The sequence below is a fragment of the Camelus ferus genome, chromosome 4 (assembly GCF_009834535.1).
Source record: "Camelus ferus isolate YT-003-E chromosome 4, BCGSAC_Cfer_1.0, whole genome shotgun sequence".
In the NCBI taxonomy this organism is placed as follows: domain Eukaryota; kingdom Metazoa; phylum Chordata; class Mammalia; order Artiodactyla; family Camelidae; genus Camelus; species Camelus ferus.
The window spans coordinates 64,866,098-64,879,966 of NC_045699.1; the positions used below are offsets into that span (position 1 = coordinate 64,866,098).

At 52.5% G+C, this 13,869-nt stretch overlaps 1 protein-coding gene across 4 annotated transcripts in view; it reads right to left on the reverse strand.

Annotated features, from left to right (window-relative positions):
* The window catches only part of DENND1A (DENN domain containing 1A), a 470,303-nt gene that overhangs the window by 26,751 nt on the left and 429,683 nt on the right, over positions 1–13,869 (reverse strand). The gene's annotated exons all lie outside the window — the stretch shown is intronic.

The following is a 13,869-nucleotide window of genomic DNA, read 5'->3' on the forward strand; positions in this document are numbered from 1 at the left end:
GTCCTTCAAAGCTCTGCCCAGGTCACAAGCTGCCTTCAGTGCTCCCACTTATCCCCCACTATCACTCAGTATCTGCCCCACCCCACCCCACCCCACCCCTACCCCCAACTCTCCTTCAAATGTTCATGTCCTTGAGGGATTTATCCCTGTGCCTTGGGGGAAAAATGATCTGCTCAATGAAGTTCTGATGAACAAAAAAATTTGTACAAAATGCTTGGCTTCTGAACTCAGGATCTGACTAAAAATCAACAGCACACAGACCTCTTCACTCGCCCCTCAAACCCTTTATCTTGAGAGTTAAGCTTTGTTCTCTCAATGGCCCACCCATGTAGATGCCCTAACCAGTGGGGGAGATGGGTAGACAGAGAAAGGAGAGGAGAAGTCCACACTAGACCAAGGTCATGGACACACGGCCAACCCTGGGAGGCTTCCAGTGGGTTCCTCCCATTCAGCACTGCGGGTCACAGAGGTCCATCATTACGCCAAAGCCTAACCTGCACTGCCCACTACAGTGGTCACGCGTGGTCAGTCCAAACTAAGACATGCTGTACGTGTAAAATACACCTTGGATTTCAGACTTTGTTTGAAAAAGAATGTAAAACATCTCACAATTTTTTATATTGACAATATGTAAGAAAATATTTTGGGTATTTGGGTTAAATATATTATTAAAGTCAATCTTATCTCTTTTCACTTTTTTAAAATTACTAGAACATTTAGTAATTTTAAGTTACTAAAACATTTATGTGACTCACATGTGTGGCTCCTGTTACGTTGCTCTTGGACAGCACTCCAGAGCCTCTCCTGGTTGGAGCGGTCCTCCAGAGAGCAAACGTGTCTTAGAACCCATCCTCCACCCCAGACTCCTGGAGGGAGGGGCCGTGTCTCAGGTATCCCTGGATCCTTGGTGCCCAGCACAGGGCCTGTCAGTGTGGCCCACAGAGAAAGCTGACTGAAGGTCTTGATGGAGAACTGGGGTCCCTCATGGCGCAGAGAGCACATCTGGATGGAAATACACTCTGGCCTCCCAAGTCCTGTGCCGTTAGCTGGGAGTGTGCGCCAAGCCGTGCTCAGTGCCCCTTCTTCAGTGGGAGGCTACCTGGGGGGGCTGGGGATGCCACCCGGTGGGATGAGCATGGCGCCCGCAGGTGCACTGGCTGCTGCCCTGGTCCAGGTGCCCCACTCTCACCCCCAATTCCACTTCCCCCATCACCCTCAGCTTCCCTTGTTCTCAGCCACTCTGATTCTGGGTGACCTCCTCTAGCTCCAGAGCCCTCATCACTAGTCACCTCTGACCTGGCATCTCTGATTTCTCTCTCTGCCAGTCGGGTGGCAGGGTAGCTGTGTATTCAGGAGGTGGCCCCTGGGGTCAGACAGTCTCATACTGAACTCCAGTCTTCCACTGACTCTCTGGGTTCTGGTAGGCCTGCTATTTAACCATTCAAGCCTTACTTTCCTCATTTGTAAATGCAGGTGACAGCACTACCTTCTAGAGGGGGGGCTTTTAGGAAGATTCCAGAGGATGATTGCCATCATCTCTGCAGTGCCGCCAGCAGACGCCAGCAACTATCACCATTAACAGGTTTCCCTGCTTCCACCCTCTCTCTTCCCAATCCACCTTCCACACTTATTCCAGAGGGGACTCAAAAAATACATGCCCAATCATGTCACTTGCCTGCCTAAATCATCTCAGTGGAAGGCCAGCATCTCCCAAGGAGTCTTCTGAAAAACATCATCCTGGAAGATGCACTGTATGAAGAAGAGAAGGGGGTTCCCTAGCCAGACAAGTCTGGGAAGTGCTGTCTCCTGCCTTGCTCTTTTTGCAGATTCATGGTGCTGGTGAGCACAGAAAAGGCTGCCAACTCTTGCAGCAAAAATGCCACCCTGCTCTCCCCACCTCTGTGGAAGGTATCTCTGGAGGGGGCACCCATACCATGGGTGCCCTAGGAAGCACCTAGCAGTGGGAAGTGAGTGGCTGCACACTCTTAAGTCCAGCTTTCTGATTTGATTACTTCTTTTGTAGTATTAAAATTGTGATAATTAAAATTAAAATGAAAAAAACCAAACCCACCCTAAATAGGCAAAACTCTATTTTTTTGTAAAAGTCCCAGTTCCCCTATTTCTTTGAACACAGACTCACCCTGTAACACCTGTTAGTATTCCCTGGAAAATGCTGCCTGACGTGTTCAAAGCCCGCCAGATTCTTGGGCCCGCCCATGAGCCCTGCAATGTCATCTCTGGTGCATCTCGCCCCTGACACCTGCCCTGCTCAGCCCCTTGCTCTCCTTGAAAGCTCAGGTGTTCCTGTGCTTTCATGACAGTCTCCTTGCCTGAAACACCTTCCATTTCCTTTTGTCTCGCCCTTTGCGCCTCTTCTTTATCACTTGGTTGTCTATCTCAAGTGCCACCTCCCCCAGGAGGCCCTCCCTGCCCTTCCCTGAGAGCATGGGTCACATGCTCTGTCCCTCCGCCCACTGTGTATTCATTCACAGTACACAGGCTGTAACTGTCAGCTCACTAATCTCATTTCTCTGTTTACCCTGGGGTCTAGTACGGTACTGGGTAAATAGTAAGTGCTCAGCAAAGATTTTTGGATGAAACTTCCTGGCACACACAGAAACTCAACAAATGTTAGTTCTCCAGATTCTCTGATTAATTTATTTTGCTTTGATGTCACCAGGAAGTGCTAGTTCTTTTGCAACTGAATTTATAAATGGTGGAAGGAAAGCAGCCTCTTGACCACACCCAACCTAAGCCTGTAGAGAAGCTAGCAGAGTAAACCAGGGGGATTTGCAGACACCAGGAAAGGGCAATGCGGTACAAATGTCCCGCGTTCCGCGCGAGGACCGCACTGCAGGGATGCCGGGTGTATTACAGCAGCTCTCTCGGTGCAAAGCGCACAGTAGACACGCTGCTAAGAAGTTTCTGCTTCTCAGGAGGGAGGGAGCAGTAGGGTTGCTAGGCGACGGGGGTTACAGTTTCCCAAAGATGCTGGGTGGCATGACAGTTGGGGACACAGGTTGGGGAGGGCTGAGTGCTCTGGAGACGATTAGAACAAGCCAGAGGGGTTGAGTGGTGGTGGGAAGAGGGGGTGAAGAGAGAAGCTAGGGAAGGAGCGACTCAACATACCATTTTCTAGAACACGGCTCCAGGGCCCAGGAAGCAGAACTGGGGAATAACTGAATGTGGGGCATTGACGACAGTGTGAGGTGAGGCCCCAGAAGACAGCAGAACTGGCCAGACACGGTGAAAGTCATCTCCATGAGCCAGGCCGCCCCACCCCCGCCTACACTCCCCAAGGCCTGCGGACAGCACCACGGCCTGAGCGCAGGAGCGCATCCTTCCACAGACAAGGAGACAGACTGCAGGGAGGTGAAGTGGCCTGTGCAAGGCCTCCGGCTGGTAATGGGGAAACCCGGGAGCGGGGCTCAGGCCCCTTGACTGCTAGAGGAAGAGGAGGAGAAACCAGAAGAGCCTTGGAGCAGAGAATCAAGAGGTCCGAGCACCTCTGCACAGCGAGCGTGTTGCGTGTGATCCTCAGTTGCCTGGCTACACTGACTGCTGTTACGTAAGTGAGTTCAAAAAGGCTGGGCCTTTGGCAGTCTTCTGCTAAGAAGAGTTCTGTTCAACAATTCATCTGGCACTTTCTGAGCTGAGCTGTGGCAGGCTGGATGGGCGTGCTGGAGGTTTCCGTGATCAACACAAGCACCTGCCTTCTTGAAGGTCATGTGTAGTCAGGAAGCAGATTGGCTCTCGCAGGTGGAAAGACTCCTCCCATGTATGGTGATGGAACAACTATGTGGGCCCCAGGCCCGGAGATTCCGGAGAGCAAGACACAGTCCTGTCCTCGAGGAATGTATGACCTAGTGGAATTTGACCTACATCACGGAAAAATATCTTTCTTGGAGCGTAAAGAGCATTCGGGTGAAACTCCCAAGGCATATGCTTTGTGTTAGAAATACCCGTGTTCGTATCTTGGCTTTGTCATTTCCTAGCTGAGTTCAATGTTGGCTCTGCCATTTGGTGAGTTATTTAATCTAAGCCTCAGTTAACTTTTCTATAAAACGGTCATAACTCCCGAGTCACTAGCACTGATGCGAGGATGTCCCAAGAGTGCATCTCCGCTGTGTGAGGCTCTGGTCCTGCTGATGAGATGAGACCATCCAATCCTCTGTCCTTTCCTTAGACCCACAGATCTCCCCAGAAGAGTCCCATGAACGTGAGGAGTATACTGTGAGCAAAGCACTGCTGGACGGGACTGGGCTTTAATCATCTCTTCTATTTACATGATGCATTTTCCTTTCAAAGCATTTCTACTTCTTTTCTTTCCTTTCAGCCTCACATACCCTGGTGAGGCAAGTTAGAGGAGGATTATTTCCCTACTGTAGAGGAAGGAAACAGGAAGCCCAGACAGGTTAAGTGATAGTATGAGGTCACACAGCTAGTAGCAGGAACTAAAACAAACAGGTATTCTTAGTCCACTGTGCTATCCTCGTCAACCCAAATTTCCAGCCATCTGGAATCCTTTTTGATTTGGTTTTTCTAATCCTTGTCCCTTCTGAAGTTAGACTCAGTCATTAGAGACCTGCACCTTAGAGAAAAGACTGCTGAAAGAATGACTGACACCCTCCCCTTTCTTATTTGAGCATCTCTTTCTGGTGCTTTACAAACGAGGCAAGTGTGTCAGTCATTCAGCAAACAGAGGAGTATAATTTGTACAGGCAAAGGGGCACACCAGTGAACAAGACATGGTCCTGCCCTCAAAGGGCCCCCACTCTGATGCAGGGGTTATAATGCCAGGGGACAGAGGGGTACTGAAGTCTGTGGAGGTAGGAAGGAGGGGCTCTTCTAGAGGATGGGGTGGTAGAGAATTCAGGTGCATGGGACGGGAACCACAGTGGTCCAACGAGACTAGAGTGAGGGTGAATATGAGGACACAGCTGGCCAGGAACTCGGAGAGGCTGGCGGGCGGAGGGTGGGGTGCGGGTCACATGATGTAAGGCCTTGACCATCAGGCTAAGAAGTGTGGAATTTCTCTGTGGGAGGGATTTAGGTGGGGAGGGACAGATCAGAGGCCTTGGTGTCCTTGGCATAGAAGACAGAGGGGAGGAGGATGGGTGGGCTTCTAAGGACGGACACTCCCCTTCTGGCCACGGGGGCCTGCCCAGTCCTCCATGTTGTCAACTCACCAGCTGGCCATGTGACTGCTGGGAGACCTGAACACGAGAGGGTAAGCCCCAAAGCGTGATTGACATGGAAGTCCCAGAGAGGAAAGGAACCCTTTGGCCTCTGCCAGTGTCTGCCTGGCCCTCAGCGTTTATATCTGTCAGCTGTGTGGGCCAGGTGAGTATGCTCATTGGCTATGAAACCCACATTTATGAGGACAGCATCTGATTTGCAGTTAATTTGTTGATGCAGCAAAACACATTGTTTTCAAAAGGTCAGGAGGGGAAGCCGTGTTGAAATATCAACTTAATTACCTGGGCGGCATGGATGAGCGGGCGCCCTGCACGGGGCTGCAGGGTGGAAGATGCTCGACTGCCAGGCGCTGACTTGGGGCAGAGTGCGAAGTGTGTGTGTGGGGTGGCAGCAGGGGTGGCCTGTGCGGTGGGCACAGCCGATGCTCTTCTGGGCCGCTGTGTCCAACGCCTAAGCAGGTCACCTGCTAGCACTGGGAACCCTCATGCTGGGAACGAAGGTCACTACTACGTTTCACAGACGAGGGAAGGCGAAGACTGGCTCAGGGTCACATCTAGCAGTGGACGACTGGCCTTCAGAAGAGGGTCAAAGAGCTCATCTCAAGTTAACTGTGTGTTGGGGCAGGGGTCCTGATGCACATGGGAGGGACCGGCTGTTTGGGAACCGAGGTGTGGATTTCCTCAGCCCCCACAGAGGACACACCTTGGTCAATCCCTTCAACATCCTTTCAAGATCAGAATCAGCATCCCCATTTCACCCCTGAGAAAGGAGGCTCAGGGAGAGGGGACAGGAGCCACCCAAGGCCACACAGAAGGTGAAATGTCAAAGTAGGTAGGATGACAGGCTGGACCCCAAGTGGGGACTGGGTCTGGGGAAGGGGATAGAAGCACAGAGATGCCTGAGGCCACAGGGACGAAGGGGCTTCATTGAAGGCCAAGGGCTACGCATGCAACCTGCCTGAGGCAGCAGCCAGGGCTCCCTCAGCTCCCCTTCCTGAGCGCCGGAGAAGGTGGGGTATGGCTGATGGCAGCTGGAGGCCGGAGAACAGTGGCCTCCAAGGGCAGCTGCAAAGGGGGTCCCAGATCCTTTGGGTCTGAACGTGTTCTCAACTGTCCATTTTTTATCAGACTCCCATCTAGTATGTGGGGAGGGCCTGGCATTCCCCAGAGGGGAGGCTGGGTAGACGCTGGGGGTTTCTCTGTCCCAGGGACGTGTCCTAACCAGGTACGCAGCCAGGAATGGAGAGTGTGAAAGAGAAAACTCACAATTAAGCTCTGTCACTGTTTAACAAGGGAAGAGTTCACCTGGTTAATTCTCCTGGCTAGTAACTGCATCAATGCTCTGACCTGTGCGTGAAACGGCCCCTGGTGCGAGAGGAAGACAAAGCTTTCTGTGGCTTTGCAAAGGGCCTCTGGGCTGAGAGCAAGGCTCCACTACTCCTCAGGAAGGGAAAGCCACTATTATGCAAGGTATGGAAATAAAAGAGGGCTTCTTTTGATAGGTCTCCAAAAAGGAGTGTATTGAAGCTATATTTGTGTGGAGTGTCTTCTTTGAAATGCCCAACCAGCTCTCTCGGGCACAGCTCTCGCCTGTCCCCCAGCTTCTGTCATTATCTCGAATCCGCTCATCCACACTTGATAGAGCTGATCCTGCTTGTTGGGGAGGATCAAATGCCTGCCTTCGCTTCAGAGTGTCAGCAAGGATGGCTGGAGAGGGCCGGGCATGGTGTCCGCCAGCACTCGCTCTGTGCCAACAGCACCAGGCAGGCCCTGGGTCCTCAGAGGGGATCCCGGGGTCCTCGGGCCCTGAAGCACCTGCAGGGGTACGTCTCAGCTCCAGGCTATAACCTAGGAGGGGTGCTTCTCGCAAGATGCTGTACAGGATGGACTTCCATCATGGCTGAGGAAGACGTTTCCATCCTGCCCACACACAGTGGCAAAGAGGTGCTTCTTTGTGGCATATGGAGGTTGGGAGAGGCCTCATCCTGGATCATCCTCGACGGGCCAGATGTTACCTAGAATATCCCAGTCAGCCTCAGTCTGGATAGAGGCGCTGCCATGATCCCTCCTGCCCAAATTCACATGACACTTTAGGAAGCTGGTGGGGCCGGCTTTTGGGCCCTGGTTGTCAGACTCCGGAGGGAGGTTCCCATGTGCCTGCAACTCGCCGTCCCGAGGCACCTTCTGTGAGGGGGTGTTGGGGACCGAGGTGGCCCTCGAAGAAAAGCCACAGTGCCTGCCGTCAGGCCTGTCTGCCATCATCTCTGCAGAGGGGGTGCCCAGAACTCAGCCGCCCCAATGAGTCTCCTTGCGAGGCCACTCTCTCAGCTGGGTCCGGGCACTTTCTTTGCAGGGCGTGAGTGCTGAGCTGAAAGGCGGCTCAGTCTGGTCGTGAAGAGCAGTGCATTCTTCCCCGATGTTGACAGGAGTAGTATTTTGTAGTGGTGCTGGTTAATTTGTAGTGGCATTTGTGGTTTGAAGCCTTGTCAAGATCCCTGATTACTTCCCGTGCAAGGAGCTCGGCTGACGGGGAAGTTCACATGCTGAACAAAAGCAGCGAGGCGGCTGTGAGGGAAGGCGGTGAGGGGGCCGGGTGACCCCGTCCGCTTGGGGGACAGAGGCGGGGGGGTGGGGTGGGGGGAGGGAGGAGGGCCAGCAGTGGGATGGGGGAGGGGCGCCTTTTGTTTTGAGTCAGGTGCAGCTGCTTGGTCTGAATAGGTGGCATCCCATTGGTGGCCCGAGGTCAGGCAGCAGATGCGGCCATGGCCGGGCAGGGGCAGGGAGCCTTGCTGACACGTGCCATTCTCTGCCCAGACAGAAGCTGGAGGCAGGGGCTGCCCTGCTACCTACACTGGGGCAGCCATCTGGGATGCCATCAAGGGTGCCTGGGTGACATTCCCAGGAGGTGAGGGATGCTAGGAGGGGCTTCCAGATGTTGGGAGGGAGAATCCCCTTCTGATAGCAGCAGGGGGTGCTGTTTTGCGGCACTTGCTATGGACCAGGCCCTGTGTTAAAAGCTCTACCTGTGAGGTCTCTAATGATCTCCACAGCCCTGCAGAGAAGGTAAAACCCCATTTGGCAGATGAAGAAGCTGAGGCTGCATGGCTCAGTGACTAGCCCAGGCCAGGATTCACCACTAGCAGGTGGCAGAGCCAAGATGCAGGCCCAGGTGTGTCTGACCCCAAAGAGCCCACACTCCTTCCATCAGACCCGATACACAAGTGGCAGAAGGAAGATGCTGAAACTTGTCCCCTGAGAATGAGGGTGCTCCCCTCTCCCTTTGGAGTTCTTCCCCCCATATCCTGCAAGCTTTTTGTCTTGCTAAGTCTGTTCTGACCACACAGAAAGGTTTGTTTTTGCAGCCGCCTACATTTCACCAGGCCCATGTCCTGACTTGGGGAGGGTTTGCTCAGTGCATTTAAGGGCCAGGGCCAGCTCAGCAAAACCAAGGCTAATTTATCATCTCTGGAATGATGTCCACCCCAAGCAGTACACCACTAGGAAATTAAAATAAAGATCTTCTCCTGATTTTGCAGTTGTACAGATAGGATCACACAGTGCCTCTGGAAAGGGAGTCTGGTGATTATGCCGGCCTCCACACTGCCCTCCCTACCACCAACGTCCCCCTGGTCCACTTGCGGTTTGGTAGACAGTCCTCAGCAGGCCATTCAAGACCCAGTCCCTGGCCCACCAGCTCCATGCCCCACCCCACCACAAGCAGCCCTTTCCCCAGCCCTATAAAGACCTGCCCTGCTGCTCACGTGCCATGACCCTTCACGATGCACGGGCTTATGCTGGTGCCCTTCCCGCACCTGCCTTCCTGATAGATTCAGCTCAGCGCTCAAGCCTGTGTCCCTTCCCCAGAAGCCGTCCCTCTCTTCCTGGTTGGATGGAGCTGGGCTTCTTTCTTCTGTCCCTCCCCTAAAGACAGTGGACTTCTTGAGGGTGTCTTGGTCACATCTGGACCCCGCGCTCTCGGCACGAGGCCTGCACATGGTCAGGGCAAAGTAAATGCTCATCCAAGACTGTGGGACCGGCCTCAAGTGATCAGTGAGGCCATCGCCCAGCATTTGACTAATGTGGACCAACTAGTCGTCCTCCCCGTCACTGAGTCACACCGTTCACAAGGCTGGCAACGTTTCTGATCAGGAATGGCATGCTTCTGATCAGGAAAAACTCCCAACCTAGAGGTATCTTGGCTAACAGGTTGAGCCCCAAGGCCACCCTAAAAAGCAAGAGACTTTTTGAGTAGAATGCAAAAGTGGGAAGCTCAGATGTGAAATAGCCCCCAATTTCCCCAGTGTCTGTTAAAGACAGACAGACAGGTTCGCCAGACAGAGGTATTTTTTTTTTCCTTCCCTTGGAACAAATGGATGGAGAACCTGGTTTTAAAATTCCTGGACCCTGGAATACATTTCTATCTGTGTCAAAGTCTGGCCCTCCACCGCCTCAGCAGAGTTTAAAATCCTAGCTAATAGGTTAACAACTGTTTTTCTTCAGCTTCAAATGAAGAATATCAGAAGGCTGGGGGATATGCAGCTCTCCAATTTGTACGGACTGCACACAGCTCCCTGCAACGTGTGTTTGACAGGACTGACATTTTGTACCGCTGTGAGATGGGAAAACGTGTGACATTTTTATTCATGGTGGCGTACGCCCTTGTAATGATCAGCTCTGGTCGATGTGCTTACCGCAGCAGCCCCAGAGCCCTCGGAGAACAAACAGGAACCCAAGGTGCCAGCAGTTCGACTGCCTTATTAAACACCGCCAGGATCCTAACGAAGACCAACTGCTGGAAAATCTCACTGTCAAATCCTCAAGGACATTGTCAGCGCACAGCTAACTGCATATATTTTTCATTTAAAATACTGAAATCCAGCATTGTGCCATTACACCGAGGGGAGGGGCGCCCACTCCAGCGGCCATTCTGTCAGCTGCTTCATTGGAGCTCCAGATGCTGGAGCCAAATGCCCAGTGGGGTTCAGGGCTCAAAAAGGGGCAGCAGGGATGGAAACTGACTTTCTGAAAGCCCAGCCCGACCCTCAGGGTGAAAGGCTGAAAGTTATAGGGCTCTGGTGAGAGTCACTTGGAAAGTTGACCCACAGGTTCCCTCCTAAGCCTGAGCGAATCTGCATAATGAGAAAACCTGTTCCCCACAGCCAGCCGTCTTCCTCCTGTAGGCGCAAACCATCACACCTGCACCTTGGTACTAATCAGCCTTCTGCTTGGCGGCAGACCTTAAGACATCTGCAGGAACACACGGCCGTGGTAGGTTTCACACCTTGGCAGCAAGGCTGTGTGTCAAGGTGCCCACCTGCAATCTCACCGCTTGCCTCGATTCGAGGGCCTCAGGGTCAGCGTGCAGGAGGACCCCCTCCCTCTGGAGGTCACTTCGAATGCTGATGCACACGTATGGACGGAAGCCAATCACACGGCAGACCTCGGAGCTTTCCGTGGCTGTTACTTGGGGTGGTTTGGTTGTGGCTGCACACACTAGCATACTGATGTATTTATTTCGTAAGTATGTATTATTTATGCAGTGCCTCTGTTCCCATACTCCAGCCCTGATGCACCAAGACACACTCTGCTATTTATTTATGGGGTCCTTGGCGTAACAGGCCTAACAAAATGCCTGTGTGTGGTTCTTGCAGGTTTGCAACAAACCCTAAGTGGCTGGCTAAACAACTGGATGTTCTCCATCTATCATGGGCAGAGGCTTGCATTTTAAAGTTGGTTTAGGATAATACTGGGCATCAGCCTTGGCAGAAATGCCCTGGGACGCTGAAGAGTTGGCAACCCAGAGAGAAGGAGCCCTAACACTGCACACCCTGGGAGGGGGCCAGGGGTAGAGTAAGCCGTGGTACCCTGGTTACAGGCCCTGGAGCGAAGAGAAAAAGGAAGGCAGATGGTAGCCAGCCTTGGGGCAAAAGCAGGACAGCTAGGGTGGAGGTTACTGTACCGTCTCCTCCCAACCAGCCATTCTGTCCCTCCACAGAGCCTTTCACCATTGACCCCATCCATCCCAACAGACATTCCTTTCACCACGGGCCGAGCCTCAAATCTCATTAGAGCCTGCTGGCTGGAGGAACAGAAATGTAGCTTGTGTCCAGCCCTGTGCCACTCCACGGTGAAACTCAATAGCTCCCACGGAGGACATCCAGTGAACCACGGGTTCTGTCTATGTGGTCCCCCAGACCTCTCTCCAACCTTGCCCTCAACTTCACCCCTAGAAGCAGCATCGCAGCTCAGGCTCACATGAGCTCTCATCTGAGTGCTGGCAGCATCACTAGTGGTCTCGTGGCCTCACCTACTTCCACCCTTCCTGTGGTGGGAATTCCCAGAGTAAATGTTCCCAGGTGCCATTCCCTCTAATGTAACCCCTCACTGGCTCCTGACACCCACGAGATACGATTCAAGCTCCCCCAAGACTTGGCCCCTGTCCACCTCTGCAGTTTAGCTCCTGGCCCTCACTAGCTGCCTCCTGGCCTGGTCCTTCCCCATGCTAGTCCCCCGCTTCTCTGAGGAGTCACACTCTCTTCTCCTTTGTTTGTGTCCTTCTCTTTACCTGGAATGCCCTCCTCCTCTGGCTTCGCCTGATTTACAACTCATCTTACAAGATTCAGCAGAAATGTCACCTCCACTGAGAAGCCTGCCCTGGTTCCCCTAGACATCCTCAGGACTCCTCTCGAGCCAGTACATCTATACCATTAGCAGTTCTCTTTCCATCTGGTTTGTTCACTGTCTCTCCCAGACAATGAGTGCCATGAAGGCAAGACACATGTCTCATTCCTTTGTAACCCTGGGGACTTGGACAGGGCTTGGCATTTGACATGCCTCATGATATGGTGAATAAATGAAGAAAGGAATTAATGAGGGCCTAAAAAAGTAACTCAGAGTTCTGCCTGGCAAAAAACTCTGAGGCTTCAGTACTTTTAATCACAGAGATAGTGGGACAGCAGGGGAAGGGGAATTCTCAGCTGGTCATCATGGTTTGGGCAACAGAAAGTGTTGGGTAGACAGTTCTGGGGTGAAAGCATCCTCTGTCCTGCCTGGTGTCTGTCGAGAGAACTACCCCCTGGTCAGCACACCTGGAGGGTCACGGTCTCCTGCCGATTGCATCACTCCACCTGGCCTCCCGAGGCACCATCTTGCCAAAGCTCAACCCACTGTCCCTCTGGAAACATTCGCAATCAAACTCTCCAGAAAGTGCAAACAGGGATCTACTGAGAAGGGGTTAGGGACTGGGGCATCCCAAGGAAGGCCATGAGGTGACCATGACCATGGAACCATGTGTCTGATGGGCAGCAACACCTGTGAAATTCAGTTTAAACTGCTTCCAGGCAATGTTCATCCCCCATCACACTCTGCATTTTAAGTGGGATATAATCAACGATCCCTTGGGAGAAGTCCCTGTTATATATTCTCTTTTAGTACTTTTATTATATTTAAAAATTCTTTGCAGTATAAACGAAATGTGATAGAATATTCCAGAAGACATGGACCTAAGCAGACTGACAATAAAAAGAACCCAGCAAAAACAATGACCTAAACTAGGGACACGGTCAGTGCAGTCTCAGATCAAGTGTGCAAGAGGCTGGCAAGCTGCCTCTGCTGCCAGCACCACCAAGCTGCCCCAGGTCAGGTGAGCTGGACGGGATGGTAGAGGCCAGGGTTTTGAATCTGAAGCCATCCTACCAGGAGGAGGATTAGGGTAGGGCCCTTGACCCTCATGGAAAGTGGGGCAGTCATGGTTCCTCTTGCATCATTTGGGGAAAATGATGTGAGGAAATGCAAACTCCGCCTGAGCACTCTGCCCAGCACCCAGCAGACACTCAGAAGGGCAGCATATCTGCTGTCCTTACCCCTGTGTTAAGGAATCCGGGGCTCTGTTAGGTTCACCCTGGGGAGAAAGCAAAGTCTCAAATCTCAGCAGCAGCCATTGATCTTAGCCAGGAGTGAAAGGAGAAGCAGAACAGAGGGACCTTGACCTCCCTGGCCACCCTAAGCCATGCTGCTGGATTCTAAGCATGCCCCAAACTACTGGCAGCCACAACCAGATACCCTAGGAAGCAGATGGAACTGATACAGAAGGCTCGATGGGAGGGGTATGGTGAGGGAAGGGCCTGGGTCTAGCACCAGGTAGACCTGGTTTGGAAATCTTGCTCTGCCACCTACTGTGTGACCTTGGGCCAGCTGCATAACTTCTCTGAGCATCACCTTTCTGAGGATAATAATAACTGTCTTGGTCTCATAAGGTAGTTGAGAAGATTTAGTGGGTTGATGCTTATGGAGGGGCCTGGCTCACAGGAGGTCTGCATGAGAATGAAAACCAACCTGATCCATCTGACCCCTCCTTGTCTTGCCACCTCTCAGTTAGTCCTTGTCATCCCTTCCCCTGAGCACAGCCAGGCTGATCATTTATCTAGTCCACAGAAGGGCTCAGGACTGATGGGGGACAACGTGACGGGCAGCTCCTGGCACAGCACTCCTGTGGCCACGGTGTGGGGACACCCTGCACCGCCAGTGACACTGAGCTGACTCTCCTCGAGGGTTGTGTTTGTGGGATAGAATTTATTCTCAATATTTTATGTTTTATTTCCCCTTCCCTACTGTGATAAACTCTCCACCTTTGGCACAGAGAATTCTAATCTGAGAAAATGCCTCCTCTGGT